General features: G+C 40.0%; 2 long non-coding RNA genes across 3 annotated transcripts; one reads left to right on the top strand and one right to left on the bottom strand.

Annotated features, from left to right (window-relative positions):
• Positions 1–1,113: 1,113 nt before the first annotated feature.
• On the bottom strand, positions 1,114–4,244 carry LOC116216616. 2 transcript variants are annotated; one of them, XR_004159743.1, is made up of 4 exons: positions 4,169–4,244; positions 2,958–3,022; positions 1,987–2,063; positions 1,114–1,438 (listed from the first exon to the last, which is right to left on the bottom strand). It is a non-coding gene; the product is annotated as an uncharacterized LOC116216616 (long non-coding RNA). The 2 variants fall into 2 exon arrangements; XR_004159742.1 differs by lacking the exon at positions 1,114–1,438 and having other exon boundaries at positions 1,830–2,063.
• Positions 4,245–7,025: 2,781 nt separating this feature from the next.
• LOC104910602 lies at positions 7,026–16,070 on the top strand. Its single transcript, XR_793222.3, has 3 exons — positions 7,026–7,095; positions 13,000–13,248; positions 13,352–16,070. It is a non-coding gene; the product is annotated as an uncharacterized LOC104910602 (long non-coding RNA).
• Positions 16,071–17,451: the final 1,381 nt, after the last annotated feature.

The following is a 17,451-nucleotide window of genomic DNA, read 5'->3' on the forward strand; positions in this document are numbered from 1 at the left end:
TTTTCCCCCTGACAAACAACACTGAGGTACAGGCTTTAATTTCAGTTATTTCTAACGTGCACTTCATGCACAGATCTTTACAGTTCACTTGGATGATGCTGCTGTGCACGATGGAGGAATAATCTAACACTGTCTCTCTCCAATACCAATCTTTTGTAGATGAAAATAGCCAGAACCAAATTAGATCAGAGAGAGATCAGTGTAAGAATACACAAGTTTCACATTGTATTTCTTTGAAAGTTAAGTATTAGTGCATGGATGTCCAACTTTTTGGCTTCCCTCAATTGTGCTGAGTGAAAAGGAGTTGTCTGTGGCTGCATCTACAGAGGTTGTTCCAGGAGTAACGCTTCCTAATTATTTCTGTGGGAACTACAACAGGTACAGAGAGCACAGTAATACTATTTAATAGAGCAAACTCTCAGCTACAAAACACTCTTTTTCAATGTGTGACTGTGTTGACCATTAGCTGTGCATTTTTACCAGCAATGAACAAGAAGCCTGCATGTCATAGCAATCTGTAGTTGAACAGGGAAAGAAATTCGTAGAGGTTTCCTCACATGATTGCTGTAAAAGATATTTTGTTGCCTACTGCTGATGTGGGACTGACACTTCAGCATAGGTTTGTCATGGATGAAGATTCAACCTCTGCCTTCAGTGGAGAGTGGAGCTCTCTTTGTCAGACATTGTTTTCTTTTAGGTATTCTCTTTTTTTTTTTTTTTTGTTTCTTTGTTTGTTAATGGTCAATTAGGATCACAGAAGATCTTTTCTTTCAGTTTAGACTTATCTTTGGGGTCTTTTTCCTTTGGAAGTTAAGCTTATGTAAATATAAGGTAAGCAGTGGATGAAAGGATCTTAATGTTAGATTTTTTGCCATGAGTTGGCTCTGTTACATCTGATAGATTTCTCATCACAGGCGATCTGTGTTCTTACTTGCTCAGATCTACACTGGTGCCAAGTGCTAAACAATGACACTATATATCTTTCTGCACAATTTGCCAATTTTGGTTACTTTTGAAGCCTGGTGTTCCTGCTTTGCCCTTGTGAATCTCCCTTATAGGGAGAACAAAATGAACAAAGGAGCGATTGCTTTAGCAAAATGTTTAGAGCTGATTTTATTATTTTTTTGTCGGTTTTTGCTTTGTTTTTATAAACTAGAGTACTTACTCCTCTTACAGTAAAATAAGTCAAAGTAAGGATGTAGTAAAAAGAAGTAGTGAATTGTGAATTGCTTTTTAGATAATTGAATGAAATACTTCATTGCAGTTCCTCTTCCAGCCATGACCTTAAATAACAAAGATTTTACTTGCTGCCTGCTCTGCTTAGGGTGGCATTTTCAAAGGCCCTCTCTTGGTTGTGATGCTTCCTGCAGAAATCAGTATGATTTTCCTGGTGACCCCAGATGCTCTAGTATCAGAGCAGCGCTTTTGAAACCATCTCCTGCAAGGAATCAGAAATGTGGGCTTCTTTGCATGGGGAGCATTTCAGGAAGCACCAGAATTATGCTCCCCAGCCACCAACCCATCTTGCATACCAAATATAGCTATATAACCATGTTTTGTTCTTTATAGAGTCCCTTACAGAATATCACAAGAGACAGACCCATACATGAGGTAAATTACCTTCCCTTATAGTTGCCATAGATATTTAATTTTGTCGTTGGAATCAAATGTGACATCTACAATTAAATGTTTCTCCTGGATGACTGGGACATGTTACTTTTTTTTTCTGGGTAGAAACACTACATTAAGAGTAAAATCAGAATTGGACTTTCTTAGTTCTATTCAATAAATAAAGGCGTTAGTGTAAATTGTACAACTGTTATATTTAGAGTATCTGGAAATGTTACTGTTTACAGTTTTCTTGGAAATAATAGAAATTTGTAATTAACTTCATTGCAGAGTCCCAGTGGTGCTGCCATTTCATTTCAGTCTGATTGTATCTGATGGTGTTTGACTTTGCTAAATGCCTTGGAGTTACCTACTTACATTTTCTTGATTATTTTAAGTTCAATATATTTAAACGCAGGGAGTGGTGTAGAAGATCCTTGCCTCAGTTTGGTGACCTGCAAATGAGACCAATGTTGTTGAATATAATCGCTCCAGTTCTGCAATAATTCATCTAAAAGATTAATTTCAGTACTTGGATTTCAGGGGCAGTTGGAATTTGCTGGGGAAAAAGGCAAGGAGAGAGTTGCAGTTAAAAATCTTCCTCTAAGAACACAAATGATAAAAGGTTAAGGAAACGTACTTTGTGGATCACATGGTAGGTTTTACAGCTCTGTTCATATACGTAGTGCTGTAAATCTAAGTATTGTAGAACAAAAGTATACTAAGTATACTAGTGAGTTTCTTGTTGTTCTTTTTTTTTCTTATATTACATCATTTTCTGAAAAACAAAAACCAATTAAAAAACAAAATAAAAAACCAAAACAAACAAACAAACAAACAAAACAAAAAAAACCCACCACCACCACAAAGCAAAAACAACAACAAAAGGTGAGACTGGAACCCAACCATCTGTGGTCAGAACCACCTTCAGGTTCTCCCTTGAATCTCTTAGAGGCCGATACTTTGTAATAGGCCATTAAGAAATATGTTTCATTTGAGGTTTATTGAGGCAGGCAGATTTTCAGATCGACCAATTTCCCAATAGGTGTATTTTCTCTTTTTGGTCAGTTCCTACAGATCTTCAGCTGTGAGGCATGAAAATAGGGCAAATGTCTCACATTCCGTATACTGTTGCCCAGGACAGTTCTCCTCTAAAAAAGCACGTTCGTCCTGATCGTCCTAGCAGTTAATTTCTGCAAGAAAGCACTCAAGGAATTAATTAATTTTAGCCTTTCACCCACCCAAACGTTTAATTGTTTGGACACTTTATAGTAGCCTTTAAAAAGGATGTCTGCATGCCAGAGGTACTTTCTTGCAAAAGAAAGAAACTGCGTTGCCTCTAAAAATACCTTTTGTGGGAATGAGAGGGCCGCCCCTTCGGCAGCAGGACTGGCCGCCACATGCTTCCTCATAACTGCAAGGCACGATGCGAGAGCTGAGACTTCAGCTGAAAGTTTCTGGTGAAGTTCCAACCATGTTTAAAAATTCTGTTTAGTTAAGATCCCTCTTGTAATTTCAGCTGGAAATATCTGGCCTTTGTTTTACTTCAAAAGGGGAAAGAGAAGTGTATGTGATCCATATTATATAAATACTTCATCCATTGAGAGTTCCTGGTATAAAATGTTTCCTTTGTAGTACCAAGAGAAACTTGGGCTTTCAGCTGTAGGACAGTGGCCCCTTGTGACTATACATCACCATCATCATAGGATGGTAGGTGATGCTTCCCATTACAAAAGGGCCATAGAAGGTGCAGTCTGAGTTTGGGGTGGGGACTGGACTGCTGGCTTGGGGTGTCACTGGAGGACCTTTGCACACAGCCAAGCCCTTGCTCTTTCATCAGCTGAGGTTAGCAACATTTGGTATAGCATTGGCAATACATATTTGAATTGGAGATAAGTTTGGGTTTGGTAGCTGTCATTGGGAAGAGCTATTTCTTCAGGAGCTAAAAAAATGCTAAATATTTACCATGTGTTATCCAGGTCTGCTTGAAATAGTCTGCTTAGCTTGACTTCAGAGTTATAGAACAGCACACGTGGCAACCACAGCCTTTACCTCTATGCCTCTGTTTTCTGCTAAATTGGTAGTGTAATATGTTTCTCCCACCCTTTGTTGATTGGGTAATGCGAGGGGGAAGGAAGACAAAAGCTGTGTTTTGCTGTGAGTATGCCCAGGACCTTTCAAAACTAGATTTTGGCTTAGATAGTGACCTCTGTTAGCAAAATACAAATAATAATTTAAAAGCGTCTGCGCGGCAAATGAGTACAATGATTGAACCTTTTTCTTTTCTTTCTTTCTTTCAAAGATCAAAGGGGCTAGACTGTTGATTAATGTGTAACAGAAGTCATTAACATGGTAAAACGTCTTTGTTTTTACTACACAAATTTTTGTTTAGGGAGCTGTAGATGCCTTTAGTCCTGATATTTGGCCTATTTGTCCTTCTATTATTCCTGTTATGTAGCTCACTGGAAAATATCACATCTAGAAATGTAGGTGCAACATTTGTTCTGCTGCACACATCTCTTTCCCTTACTATTTCTGACACAGAGCTCTTCTGCCTTACCGCCTTGCTCCCCATCAGTCTAAGGGCTGCCTTTGCCTTGCGTGTCTGTCCTTCTCTACTGCAGTGAGTGTTGTTTATTTTTCTCCTAGCAACCAGACTGTTCTATTGTCTTGGGGTCTAAGAAGAGAGTTTTGTTTTATTATTTTTTCCACCACAAGGTATGAATGGTTACGGTTGATCACCTGTTTCGAGTATTGTTTCTCCCTTACTAATACTTGTTTTTGAGAGTGCCCCCCAAAAACGAGTAAAGAAGTAAAATCTAACTGAGGCTTCTTCTATATGATAAGGTCAGGAGATTTTGTAGATCTTACTCCTATCCAGGCTCTTCCTTAATTTGCATCATTTACTTGAATAATACAACCCTTCTAATATTTTCCAAGCCACTTACATTTAAGTAATCACTTACCTTCAACATAAAGCTCATTGATTTTATTTCTCATTGAAAACATCAGTAGTGGCAAATATGATCCTATTGGCTTACAGTCTATTAGAAATAAAATTATATTAAATGTCTTGTGGGGTGTGAAGAGGTTAAGTCAAGGAGAGTCGTCCGAGAAAGTCATCCCGGTGTAAAACATAAATCTGTTTTACATTTAAACTACGTGTCACCCACCAGCCAAAAATAGCAATGATCATTAAAACCCAATTTGCTGCTAAACATTAATAGACATTTATTACATCATAACAGATCTGAAAGACAATTAAACTTAACTTTTTCCTAGATAACTTTCTCCTAAAAAAATGTGTTATTCATCTGGCTTTTGCCGTTAATTCGTCAGTGATTTTTTCCTTTAATTTGATAAGGTGCACATGCACACAATTGTACGTATAGGTGATCTCATTGTTGCTCTGATTCTTTCAACAACAGTATCATTTTAAATGGGAAAAGCAATTAACCTTGGTTATACCACCTGTTCATTTCCTAATCAGCACAAAAGTGAAGAAAATTACATCTTCTTTGTGCAAAACAGGAAATATCTGTTGCCATACATTTGAGAAAGGAATAGTAAGCCAGAGCAGAACATGAAGGCACAGTAAATGTGCATTACGTGTAGGAGATGGATCACAGCTTTGGTGCTGTTTTCGGAGCAGCTGCTCAGGCAAGTGCTACTCTTCCCATTTGGTTACTGAATGGAATTGTACAATGCAAGTAGTAGCCAGAGCTGGGGTCAGTCGCAGTAAATGCAGCACTGCCAGAAGTTCTGCTTCCTGTGACAAATGCAGTTTTAAGCCTGATATTTTGGTTCATGTCCTTCTGGCTTGGCTGGCCCTTGCTGCTGTGGACCCTATGCACTTAGCCATTGCAGGGGCCTGGCTGCCTGTTGCAGCTCTGCTTTGCTCAGTTCTCTGTAGTTGTTAGTGCCTTTACTTTGCTGTTTAACCTTCATGCCCCAGACAAGAGTTAGGGGACCAGCTGGACTGTGAAGGAAACTGCCAAGAGGTAGACACAAGGCTCTTTCCCCCTTTTCCAGACTGTACATCCCACAAAAAAGTTCAGCTGCTGTCATTTCGAGCAAGAAGCTGTTTTTAGTATTTGCCACTTTCTTTGCCCCATCCCTGGAGGCATTCAAGACCAGGCTGGATGTGGCTCTGGGCAGCCTGGTCTAGTGGTTGGTGACCCCGCATATAGCAGGGGGGTTGAAACTAGATGATCGTTTTAGCCTTTTTCAGTCCAGACCATTCTATGATATGTGTGCACCGTCCTGTGGATCCTAGCTGATGTAAGTACCCACCCACGCCCCCCGCCTTTGTGTTGGTTCCTTATGAATTCTGGAAAATGAGAAATGGCCCCCACTTGCCCATCCTTCTCATGATATGAAAACCCACTCCAAAATCCCTGTCATCTTGGAGCTTCAGAGCTGTGGTGGCGAGTGGCACTAAACCCTTTCTTCTTTCATTATAGTTGCAACTGCTGGGTGGTTTGATCAGTGCAAGTTAGGGAGATCCCTTGTCCTCAGTAAGAGGACAAGAGAAAGTTAGAGGTAAGATGATGGAGGTAGAGAAGGAGTATATGCAGTGGAGCGGAGAAAAGGATATTGAAAATTATTTTAAAGGTTACATCCAGAGGCATTGGGATGTATACTTTCTCTGGCCTCAATATAGCACTTCACTTAAAGATGCATTATTTAAACTCTTATGTAGTCTCTAATTCCTTTTGGCTAATCTATTCCTGGGAAGCTATCAATTTCTCAGCTTAAAGCAAGACAGCAAGACTTTATGCAAAATCTGTGCCATCAGAATTCTAGTGTTGATAAGATGCTTGAATAAAGCGGGCCAGTATGTATGAGAGGGGTGTTGCCTCAAAAAAAGAGCTCTAATGATGGTAACAAATGGAAGATAAAGTTGCACTGACCCAGGAGGCAAGCTTGTCTGTTTGCATTGCATGCCCAACGCATATTTTATTTGTCACGAAAGAATTGCCAGAAGTTCTGTGATGTACAAATAAACACGGAGAGTGTTGTCTTATGAGAGCTTTCAACGTCATGAATCATTCATAGGAAAAAAAAAAAGATATTTGATTAAAAGTTGTATGAATTTTAAATCCAACAATTATGTTGAGCTGTGTTCTTTTACGTCTGGTTTACTGAACCTCTTAGCTACATTTGAGTCCTCTTTTTCAGCTTTTCTCTATAAGGAGGAACTTACTTGAAAAGAGCTGAAACTTTGATTGTTCCAAGGAGTTTTCACATACAGTCGTGTAGTGTGTATGGTAATTGTTGAGTCATGGCTTGAACCACTGATTGAGCACCTGGGGAAAGGATCCTGGGAGCACAGGTGAAGGGAATTCAGCTGTGTGACTGGCAGGGGTGCAGCCTACCTCTCTTAGACCTCATTTAAGGGCTGACTGCCCTTAAAGGGGAAAGATTTCTGGTTGGAGATCCCTCACTTGTGGAGTCATTCCTGCGAGCTTAGATCTTTGGAGGCAGGTGAGCACCTTTCCTTTTCCTTTGTAATACAGTTTCATTTGTGCTAGTCCCTTTGCTGTTACACTCCTGTATTGCCCTTCTACTGTGTTAGTCTTTCCATTTGGTAACTTTTGGAACTCTTTAAGGAGTGTTTGGCTGTGCATTGCTTCCTTTCTCAAAAGGAGATGTACTACAACCTTGTAGGTTTAAGATGGCAAATTACGTAGGTACGATACATTTTTGGGAAGGATCTTAATTCCCCCCCCAAAATGACATTTTTGGGTCCTACTGGTAATAACAATGGTGTATAATAACGTAGTTGAGTTTTTCAGGTAGTCATAAGCTGATGATACTGGGCAGCCTGTGCTAAAAACTGCATGGTTGTTCTCAAAGCTGATATGTTTTTTGTTCCTTGCTGATGGAGTTGTAGATGGGCTGATGTGCTTCTTGCGAGCCATGAGCTGCTGTTGTAGGCAGTGCTTAACCAGGGAGAGTTATAAAACTTTTTTCTTATCCGTTTTTGGAATACCTGCTGGTCTGGGGGCAGTAAAGCAATACAAATACTTGCATGTTTTACCACCTGCTCAAATGATGCTCTATACCTTCTAAAATTTTGTAAGTGATGTTGTGTATTTGCAAACATGCGGGGATGCTGTGAGTATTGTACCTTCCTCTCCTAAGTCTTCAATGAAGAATGTTGCAGAGGATAACCAGCAGGCACATAGGGAAAGTACTCGGCAGTTGTGCAATTTGGATGTACAATTCAGTACAATTTTATAAGCTTCATGTTTCCAAGACACTTATTTTTCTCTCTGTTCCTTCCCCCATATCTTTTTAGTGTATTGTGTCACAGGGCAGATGAGAAGCTTCGCTTATAGTTTGATTACCATTTTCTTCTGAAACTGCTTTGGTGTTGAATTGAGTGGGAAAACTAACAAGCAGCTGATAGCTGAAAATCCCCCTTTGACCTTTGGAAGAGAAACAAAAGCCTCCATTTCATCCACATGTGAGGAGAATAAAGCAACAACACACCACTACTAGATTTAGCTGGTCTGTATTTAGATGTGCTTTTACCAAAGGCTAGATTAATCTGAAATTTGTTAATTCAATGCTTCAGTTATTTTGCAGTGCATCCCATAGTACTTCTAAAGAGTTCTTTGTGACTTTGAATTATAGCCTCAACAGGTGGTCGATGAAGCTGGATATGAGTTGGGGGCAGTTCTTCTTGGGGTGTGTGAGTAGTGCTGCAGTGATATTTCAGAATCTAGAATGAATAGGAACTGTTAGTACATGTTGGTGCTATTCTTGCTTTTAAGGTTTTTAAAGTAACTTTTCAAAGTGCTACATAAGGTATAACAGAGGTGTAAAGGGCAGAATGCCTTTAGGTTTTCTTTCTCCTGTTTTTTTTTTGTTTTTGTTTGTTTTGTTTTCTTTTTCCTTCTTTTGGCCAAATACAAACTCATGGAGGTTTTCAGACAATTTGGAGTGGCTAGGAATCAAAGAATCTTAGAATGGCCTGGGTTGAAAAGGACCACAATGATTATCTAGTTTCAACCCCCCAGCTATGCGCAGGGTCACCAACCACTAGATCAGGCTTCCCAGAGAAGGAGGAGGAGCACAAGTGCTCGTGGTTCCATTGAAATGCCACAACGCAGCCTTCCGCTGCCCTGCTTCCAAGGCTTTGTACCTCACCCGTGCTTGTATGACCATTACCTCTTAGGCTGTGTTGCTGTCACTGCAGAGTGACCATGGAGCCATGTGCTGAGTTGAGAGAAGGGTTGAAAATAGGATGAAAATGGAAAGAGATGGACAGGGCAAAACTTCTCTTTTTTGTAGTGATGCAAAAAATAAAAAAATAAAAAAAATAAAAAATTCGAGAGGTGCTTTCTGATAACTCATGGCTAAATGTGTTGCAGCAATTCTTTAGTTCAGTCATTCACGATGGGAACAGCAACGCAGGACATTCTTTCACTTGTTTTTTTTAATTATTTTTTTTTTTACCATTAAATTCCATTTAATGTATTCACTTTTGAAGAGATTGCATATTTTCATTCTGAAAATAATTTCTCATACAAATTGCTGTGCAAGTAGTTGATGCTGAAATGGGAGAATTGCATCTTTGGTTCCAATTTGGCCCATTGGCTTCAAAGAGTTTATTACTTCCAAGCTTTTGTTCTTGTGGTTTTAATCAATATTTGTTTGGAACATCATACTTATTTTTTACATAGTAAGCAACTTATGCTAAAGAAGGAGATAAGTGTAGGAATCTTTTCTATTAAGGAATATAAAGCAATCCTTGTATTGCTGACTTGTAATTGCAAGTTAGTTTTACTATACGCAATTTCAGGGGAGGGGAGAAAATAGTGGAGAAACATAACCAGGCAAGAAAAGCAGGATGTTTCTGCCTGGCATTTCTACTGAATGTCATTGGAAACACTTGTGCCTGTACAGTATTCACACCATGGTGGTTGAGAAAATGCTAGGTGTCAGAGGAGGGCAGGCAGGCTTTGCCTGGTGAGAAGGGGAGCATCCTGCTTGGTATGGGCGCAAATGATCATGTTTGGGTTGAAGGCAATAATGAGGTGGACTTGTGACAGGTTTGGCTTGTGCCACTCTAAATTCTACTTCATGCTGTTTCATCACACAGGAGATGAACTGGTTTCCGTATCTTTTTTCACCAGTCTGCACACCATCAGGAGATGGGCTCAGAAAATGTTCTGTGTGCTGCTTCACATCAGCTGTTAAAGCAGAGACTTTTGAGTAGATGTTGAGTTAGCGTATACATGATATCCTTTAAGGAAGGCATGCCTTCATAAATACCTCATTGCACATCTACACCACAAGGCTGCAGTTTCCTTTGGCTCTCTTCTGTCTTGTCAGTACCACTTTGAGTTGGATTTTAAGAACTGCCAGCAGATAAGGCTTGGGTGATGCTTGGCAGCAGCCCAGGCCATGAGGCTACCAGGGGCAGCCCTATGGGCAGGAAGGTCACTGAGCAGAGGAACTTCCTTGTAAATGAATGCATGCCATGTCATCTTCATCATTCAAATCCAAATCCTTTAGGCCAAGTGTAACCCTTAACTTTCTCACTGTGATAGTATATCCCCTTTTTGCATCAATAAATGTAACAGCACTCAAAAGTTCTTAGCTGTGTGCTCTAGTTTCTCTCTTTGGCTGTACTTTTACCTGGAGGTAATCCAAAGATGAAGTGAATTTTGTTTTGCAGGCCTCTTCCTGCATCTCATAGATGCTGCTTGAGAGGGTTGTGTGACCATTAAGAAAAGGATTGCTCCACTCATTTATCTCGCTGTTTTGCAGGCATCCAGCTCACAGATACAGTATGATTATTTGATCATACAAACGAAGTACGAAACCAGCCAGAGCTGTGTAGCGCTATGCGTTTGGTTTGTGTAGCAGTATTCTGTGTTATTAAACAACTTCAGCACTTCTCCATGCACACTGAGGGTTCATTAGGCTCCACATCATGCAAGAATCTGAAGAGTTTGAAGAAGTCTCTGCAGGAGCAGACTTAAGGGCAAGGCTGTGCCCACCAATGATGAGTGAATCATTTTGCTTCTTGAGCCTCAGCCCATGAGACCACAGGAAAAAAAAAATCCTATCATGTAGGGGAATACAGACAGACAGATAAAAAGTATTTGAAAGGCTACTGTGTAAATATTTATTAACAATTATCCTTTCTCTGGGATAGGTGTCATAAATCATTTGCGACTTTTTGAGTTTATACCCCAAAAGTTTTTAGGGCACTATAATGTTATCTCTTTCTGACAGGTTTAGATTCTCCAGAATTTGAATCAGTTTAAACAAATAAAAATTAGAAAACAAACCCCATTCCTTCACTCCCTGACTGAGCTTTTTCTTTCATGGCAGTATATCTGGTTGCTTCCTCCATTTTTGTGTATACCTTTTCAATTTTTGTAGCACAAAAAGCTTCTTCCTTTTATAAAATCTTTATGATGCTGTAGAGAAGACACACGTGAAGGCCAGCAGGGTAGTTTGATGTGTCCTGGTAGCTTTCTAAAATTCAAATGGGAAACTTGATCAGTATTTCAAAAATAGAATTTAAAATGTTTGTGAGCCTTTTGGAAAACGGGCTTTAAATGTTATTAGTGGCTAGCATCCTAGCTTGAACCATGATTTAATTTCTTACTCGCATGTAAAGAAGCCATTTGCCTTCCTCTTGCCCTTGGGCTTTTTAATCACCACAGTTAGAGCCGAGAAAAAGCTTCAGACCCTAAATGCTATATTTAAGCGAACAAATTGCAGGGGTAGACTGGTGAGAGAGAAGAGTGAGAGAACAAAATCTTGGCAGAGTAAGAAGATATACTTATCAGAAAAAAATGCAGCTTCCTTATAGACTTTGGTTCTGAACAATGTGAGGTTTGATTTAGTTGATCAGCAAAGAGAGGAGGCCAAACAAAGGCCACTTTGTCATGCCTGAATTTCAGAAATATATCCACATCACAATGGCACGCAGTGCAGTTTTTCATATGTTTTTTTGGCTCAAACTGGGTTTTGGGTAGGAACACAAGTTGGCAAAAACAGCTTCTTTGCTCAGAGAAGAATAACTTCTGTTGATCAGAGATTTTTTGGAGAGATTTTTAATTAGACCAGTGCTGTGAAGGCTGCAGAGCCAAGGGAGTTCAAAACAGATATGCAAAGTACTTTACAGTTCCTCATATTTTATCATCATTTCAAAGTCAGCAGGGAGCTAAGTCTCAAACTGATGCTATGGCTTAACTCTGTATAGTTGTTGTTTTATTCCTGCCAAGCTTGAGTCACTGTGGCCACCTAGCCCTTTCATGAGAGATTAAAATGACGGAAAGATGGAATCATTTCTGCAATTATAGGAGTGAATGTTTCTGTTTGAGCATGGACTTCAATTTCCCCGCGTTTCCCTATTAGAGTGTGGGATGGATAGACCATTATTTTGAATTCTACAATGAATAGCTGTGGAGCTTGAGTAGGCATAAGTGACTGAGTCTCTGGCAGTCACCACAGGTGGGAGCTACATGGTAAGGGGGACTTTAGTTTCTGCTTGGGTTCAAAGCCTGGTCCAGATTTGATGCTAAGAACGTTATCAAGTACTGAAAAGTACTGGCCGGGGAAGTGATAGATTCACCGTCCCTGGAGGTATTTAAGATACCCATGGATGTGACATCTGGGGACATGGTTTAGTGATGGGACTTGGTGGTCATCTTGGTGGTTGGAATTGATGACCTTGATAGTCTGTTTCAACCTAGGTGATTCTGTGGTTGCACGATTGGAAGCACTGCACTTTTCACGCTTTCTTGCAGATATGGCAGAGACCAAACAGTGAACTTACACCTGCAGTTTGTTGATTTGTCATCGCACTGGCCCATATGCTCTTTCAGGAGCTAACTTCTACTAACAGGCCCTGAGCCTGAGAGTTTGGAGTGATAAAGAGGTATCTGGAATAGAAACTTATTTCTGTTTAAAAGGTCAGCACAGAACCTCGGCACTGGTTAAATCCATTTCAGCAATGGAATTTCTGTCATCTGATGTATAAATACCCAAATGTTTCCAAGGGAGTTACAGGCTGTTTTAGAACTCCTGTGTATGTAGATTTTAGTGTAAAGCATATGGACTTGCTTTTTCCAGTCACCTTTCAAGTCTGTGGACTCCCTGGGCCCATGGGCATTGTGTTCAAGACTTCTATCTTAATCCCTGTTTTGAAAGAGGAAGTGGAGCATTAGCGATGCACAAACTGACTCTGCATGGAGACAAGTTTTAATTCCTGTTGTACATAAAAAACATCTGAAGGGCCGGGGGGCAGATATGTTTGCCTTTGCAGCTGTTGGCAGCAGAGAAATGCAGCAAGACTTGATTGAAAACACCTATCTTAGTGTTTTACTAACTACATTTTTTTTCCATTCTTGTTTCTAGGTCACAGATTCTGGATACTGGCTGTGGGATTTTTTTATTACTATTTTTATTATTTTTGATTGGCTTTTTCTCCCTTCTTGGATGTGAGTTGAAGGCCAACAGCTGAAGTGTTGAAAACCAGTGCAGAAGGACACTCACCTTGTTTTGTTTGAACCCTTGTTTGCTGGGATACTTTCAAGCCCTCCTTCACAGTCATGTGGTCATCACAGCTGCTGTTCTTCACAATGCTCTTAACGCCGTTAGCCCATGGTGAGTGAGGGATGGGGGAACGTGACTGTGGGAAGGGAAGGAGAATGGAAAATTGTCAAGACGTTGTCTCTTCTACCTAATGTCTGTGTTTTTTTTTTTCCAGGGTCTTGATTTCTTTCCCTGCTTCCCACCCAGGTCTTTGAGTTCTTGTGCTAGTGTGTGACTAATTAGGTCATGAAACAAAGAACTTTGGTCCCATAAATATTTCTCTTACAAAATTTAGTTACCGTGTGAAGGCTGATTTTCATCCTAATGCCCAAGCCTACTCTGTTGGCTGTATATCACTGGGATTGTCTCTCCTGGCCTTTATGTGAAAATGACTTGTTTTGTGAATGCTATTCAGTAGAATTTTGTGTATCCTCCTTCAGCCACAGCTCCATAGAACATAGGATCTTATTCACTGTCATGATATATCATGATTTCAAGCACCACAGTGCACATTTTCATGCACTCCTATACCCAATGTGACCCTGAGTCTAGAAGTACCCAAACCAGTATATTTGTCTTTAGCTTGGCACACTGCGTAACCCACCTGGCAACAAGAGGTCATCAGCTGTAGCACCATGCTGATGCAAGTAGGCAGTACATGAGAGATGAGCTAATGTTATCAGACATCACTGCTGTGCTGTGGGGATGTATTAGCTTCAGAGGCTGTGCGCAGCGCACTATTGCCTACAGTGTCCATTATGTTTTCTTAAATGGAAAAATTTGGTCTTTTTATTAGCCATGAAAATTGAAATCTGACACATTTAATTCTTAGGGATAAGACTTCAAGAAGTAAATTGCTAGATTTCTGAAGAGCGGAAGGGTTCAGGAGCTCCTGTTCTCAGTAATGGCTGTTAAATTATGAGGGCTGAGCTCTGAAAGATTTGGCTGCTCCCTGATGCCCCAATGAAACATGAGCTTTGAGAATCCTGTTTTAATTGCAGATCTGTGGGAACGTGTTTGTAAATGAGACGACTCCCTTCATGGATCTTGTGCACCCCTGCTTTGAAAATACTCCAGTCTTTTTGTGCTTAGCATACAGTGCACGTGTGCTAAGACTCAAGTGAAATTTTACAGCAAAGAAAAAAAGAAAAAATTGCATGTATGAATGTATCTATTTCTGGAGCATGACCTGTCTGCTCATATCACTTATAACACTTTTGTGCACAAAGGTTATCTCTACTATCGTTCCTTAAGCAAAACTCCTCGCTAACTTGAAAATTAGAATGAATAATTAAACTGAGCAAACCAATTGGGGTGGAATGGAAAGAGCTGTTAGGAAAAGGTGCTCTCCATTCTTCTCTAGGAAAGTTCACTGGTGAATATTTTGTGAATCTTTATAATGAAACAATATTAACAGTTGAACAGTTGACAATTTGAATATGCCTCTGGCAGTTCTCTTTTTAATTCACGGTGCCACTGCAGCTGGAAAATCCTGCATGATAGTCTCTGTAAATAAAAATGTCACAAGTATCTTAAGAGTCACATGGTGCTAGAGGCAAGCAAACACTACAGATGTAGAAACTAGGTGCCTGAAAAAATGTCGGCAGCGGTACCCTTTATGCTTTTTTACAAAGTAGGTGCCTGGGGTGGCTGCTATGTGTGTTCTTAGTCAGTGATGGTAAATCTGACCCTTATGTTATCTCATCCCTGTAAATCGCTAGTAAGAGTGTAGTAGAGGCTTCCAGCAATTCTTGAGCAGTTGAGAGTGAAGACCTTTGCTCTCAGAATTGAATCTGTCTCTCCTTTTATTGACCAAGATGTGGTTACCATCTCTAAACTTTTTCGTGCTGCTTTTCTTGGAGGAAGTGTGTAGAATATCTGATTATTTAGGTATGGTTCATTTCTGATGCTAAACAAAGGGAGAAAACTGCAGTATAGCTGTGTCATGTAGTAAGATTATGTTTGGTATCAGCTTCACTGAACAGTCAAACCCATTCAGTCTCTCATGAGGAATGAAGAATGTGCGTGTTACAATGAGAGTGGTACTAAAGGTTGGAAAACATAGGCTGACAGCACTTCCAAGGCTTTGAAATTAGACACAGAGACAGCACGCATGGGTTTAAACACATGCCACAACTTACCTTGCATACAAAAATTGCTTAATATTAATTAATTTTAATTGCTTAATTTTTCCCTTCTAATAATCCACTCTCATTATACATAGAAAGTTTTGTATTTTGTTTAGCAGGACTCTAAAAGGAACTGTAACAGTTCTTCTCCTGAAGTGATTACCAGAGTAGATACAAACTGCTTTTGTAGCTCATGGCTCACTACATCTCTTTCACTGTTTGAGTTTCTCAGTGCAGCCTGTTCATCTGTAATGGTAGTTATGTGCTCAATCTCTTAGTCTGATGATCCCATACATTTGTTGATTTAGGGCTTTGTTTTGTTTGGGAGTTTGTGTATCTTTTTTAGCCAACAGTTTTTTGGGACTGTGACTTGGGTTACAGTGAAAAGTATGGAATTGATGACTTAAGTGATCTGGAGGAAAAGCAGTTTTTAAGCATACTGCCCTGCTTCACTGTTGTCTTGTTCTACAGAGGCAATGAAAGAGGAACAAGCCTTGAATTTTTGCGGTTTCTTGGTGATGGTGTTAATCTGCTGTATCTGAAAAGCGTGGGTGCTGTGATGTGCCCAGATTACTCTGAATCGTAGTTAATAAACAGCTGAGTCCATGTGTACTTAAGATCAGTAGCGGAGTAGCACATGCTTCCTTTACATACTGCCCATTTTGACTGAAAATAGCTTTTTGTAGATGGGCCAGTGCAAAGGCCCCAGGAATTCATCTTTTAAGCTCCAGCAAAGCCTGTCAACTCATCTGTTGGATAAAATTAAACCTGTTATTAAAAAAACAAAACAAAACAACTAGATAATTAGCTAAGATTAAAAACAACAAAGCCAGGGAATAAAAATAAAAATCAGCCCACTGGCACCAGAAGCAACAACAACAAAAAAAAACAACCAACAAGTAGAAAAGGCTCTGCAGAATGCTGAACTTTTGCACTCCCTAATTCCCTTCTGCCCAATTGAAGGCTGTTTCTAAAGCATCCAAAAGCCTGGGCTCTCACAAAAGTTCTGCTTGGCTTGCATCCCTCTCATGCGCACCTGAGCACACTCATCCTCTTTGCTTGCAATGTGTAGATTTCCCACAGGCATTTTCTGGAATGAGCAGCTGTTCTCATCTCCTTTAGCCTTCCTCCCTTTGACCCCAAACAGGGCAGGTTTCTCTCTAACCCACAAATGTGAGTTGTCAAAGTTCACCCAAAATGAAATAGACATGACAGGCAGCAGCTCAGCTTGAGAGCTTTGGGAGATGTACACCTGCTCTGTCACATTGCTTTCATGCTCGTGTGACTGAGAGCTGGGATTTAGAACTTCCAGGCTGCTGGACAAAAAAGTTACTATAGTGATGGCTTTGAGGTGAAATGTTTTGTTTTCTAGCAAGTAACTTATTTTAGGATTTAAAAGAGTACTGAAGGCCTGTTATGTCCAAAGGTTTCTTCCCATCGGATTGTTTTATTTTTTTGGTTAGTTTTAGGGATTATATTGTGTGTAGTTTCTTGATGAACAGGTGCAAGATGCTGTATGTAAGGATCAAAGGATGACTTTTGGGATCACTCTAAATGCTTTAGCTGTCTAATCTGAAATAGAACTACCACTTATTACTCCAATTGAAGGAATAACTCAAATTACTTGGCTTCTCTTGAGGGTCCTTACAAATGGAGTAAAATCAATGGGCACAACTATCTGCCCACTTCCTCTGCTCCTAAGCTCTTTTCCTGCCAGTGCTTTATGAGAGAGAGCCATCAGCCTCCAGTTTCCTGCATAGGCAAAACTCAGTGTCAGCCGTGGGGACTTCAGCTTTTTTGTTTTAACACTGTGTTAACAAGTTACATGCTTTTCTCTCCAAAGAGAATTAGTTATTAATCTCTTTCTCCATATAAAACTTGGGTTTGGGGGAAGGAACAGAACCATACACTTGTCCAAAGCTAGACGAGACTGAAATGAGAAAAGTTGGGTGATAATCTAACCAAATGCAAGTATGTCTTTGCAGAACAATCAATATATCTCTGACACTGGTGTGTTTTTGCTGTTACAACCTGGATAGCCACTGCAGCGGTCTCCTGATTGTGGAACAAGATGCAGGTGTAGCTGAGGTTTTTTAGGTGACTGTGGAGAAGGAGTTAAATTCAAGCTTAAGTATTTTCAATTTGG

This window comes from Meleagris gallopavo, chromosome 4, assembly GCF_000146605.3.
Source record: "Meleagris gallopavo isolate NT-WF06-2002-E0010 breed Aviagen turkey brand Nicholas breeding stock chromosome 4, Turkey_5.1, whole genome shotgun sequence".
Lineage (NCBI taxonomy): Eukaryota > Metazoa > Chordata > Aves > Galliformes > Phasianidae > Meleagris > Meleagris gallopavo.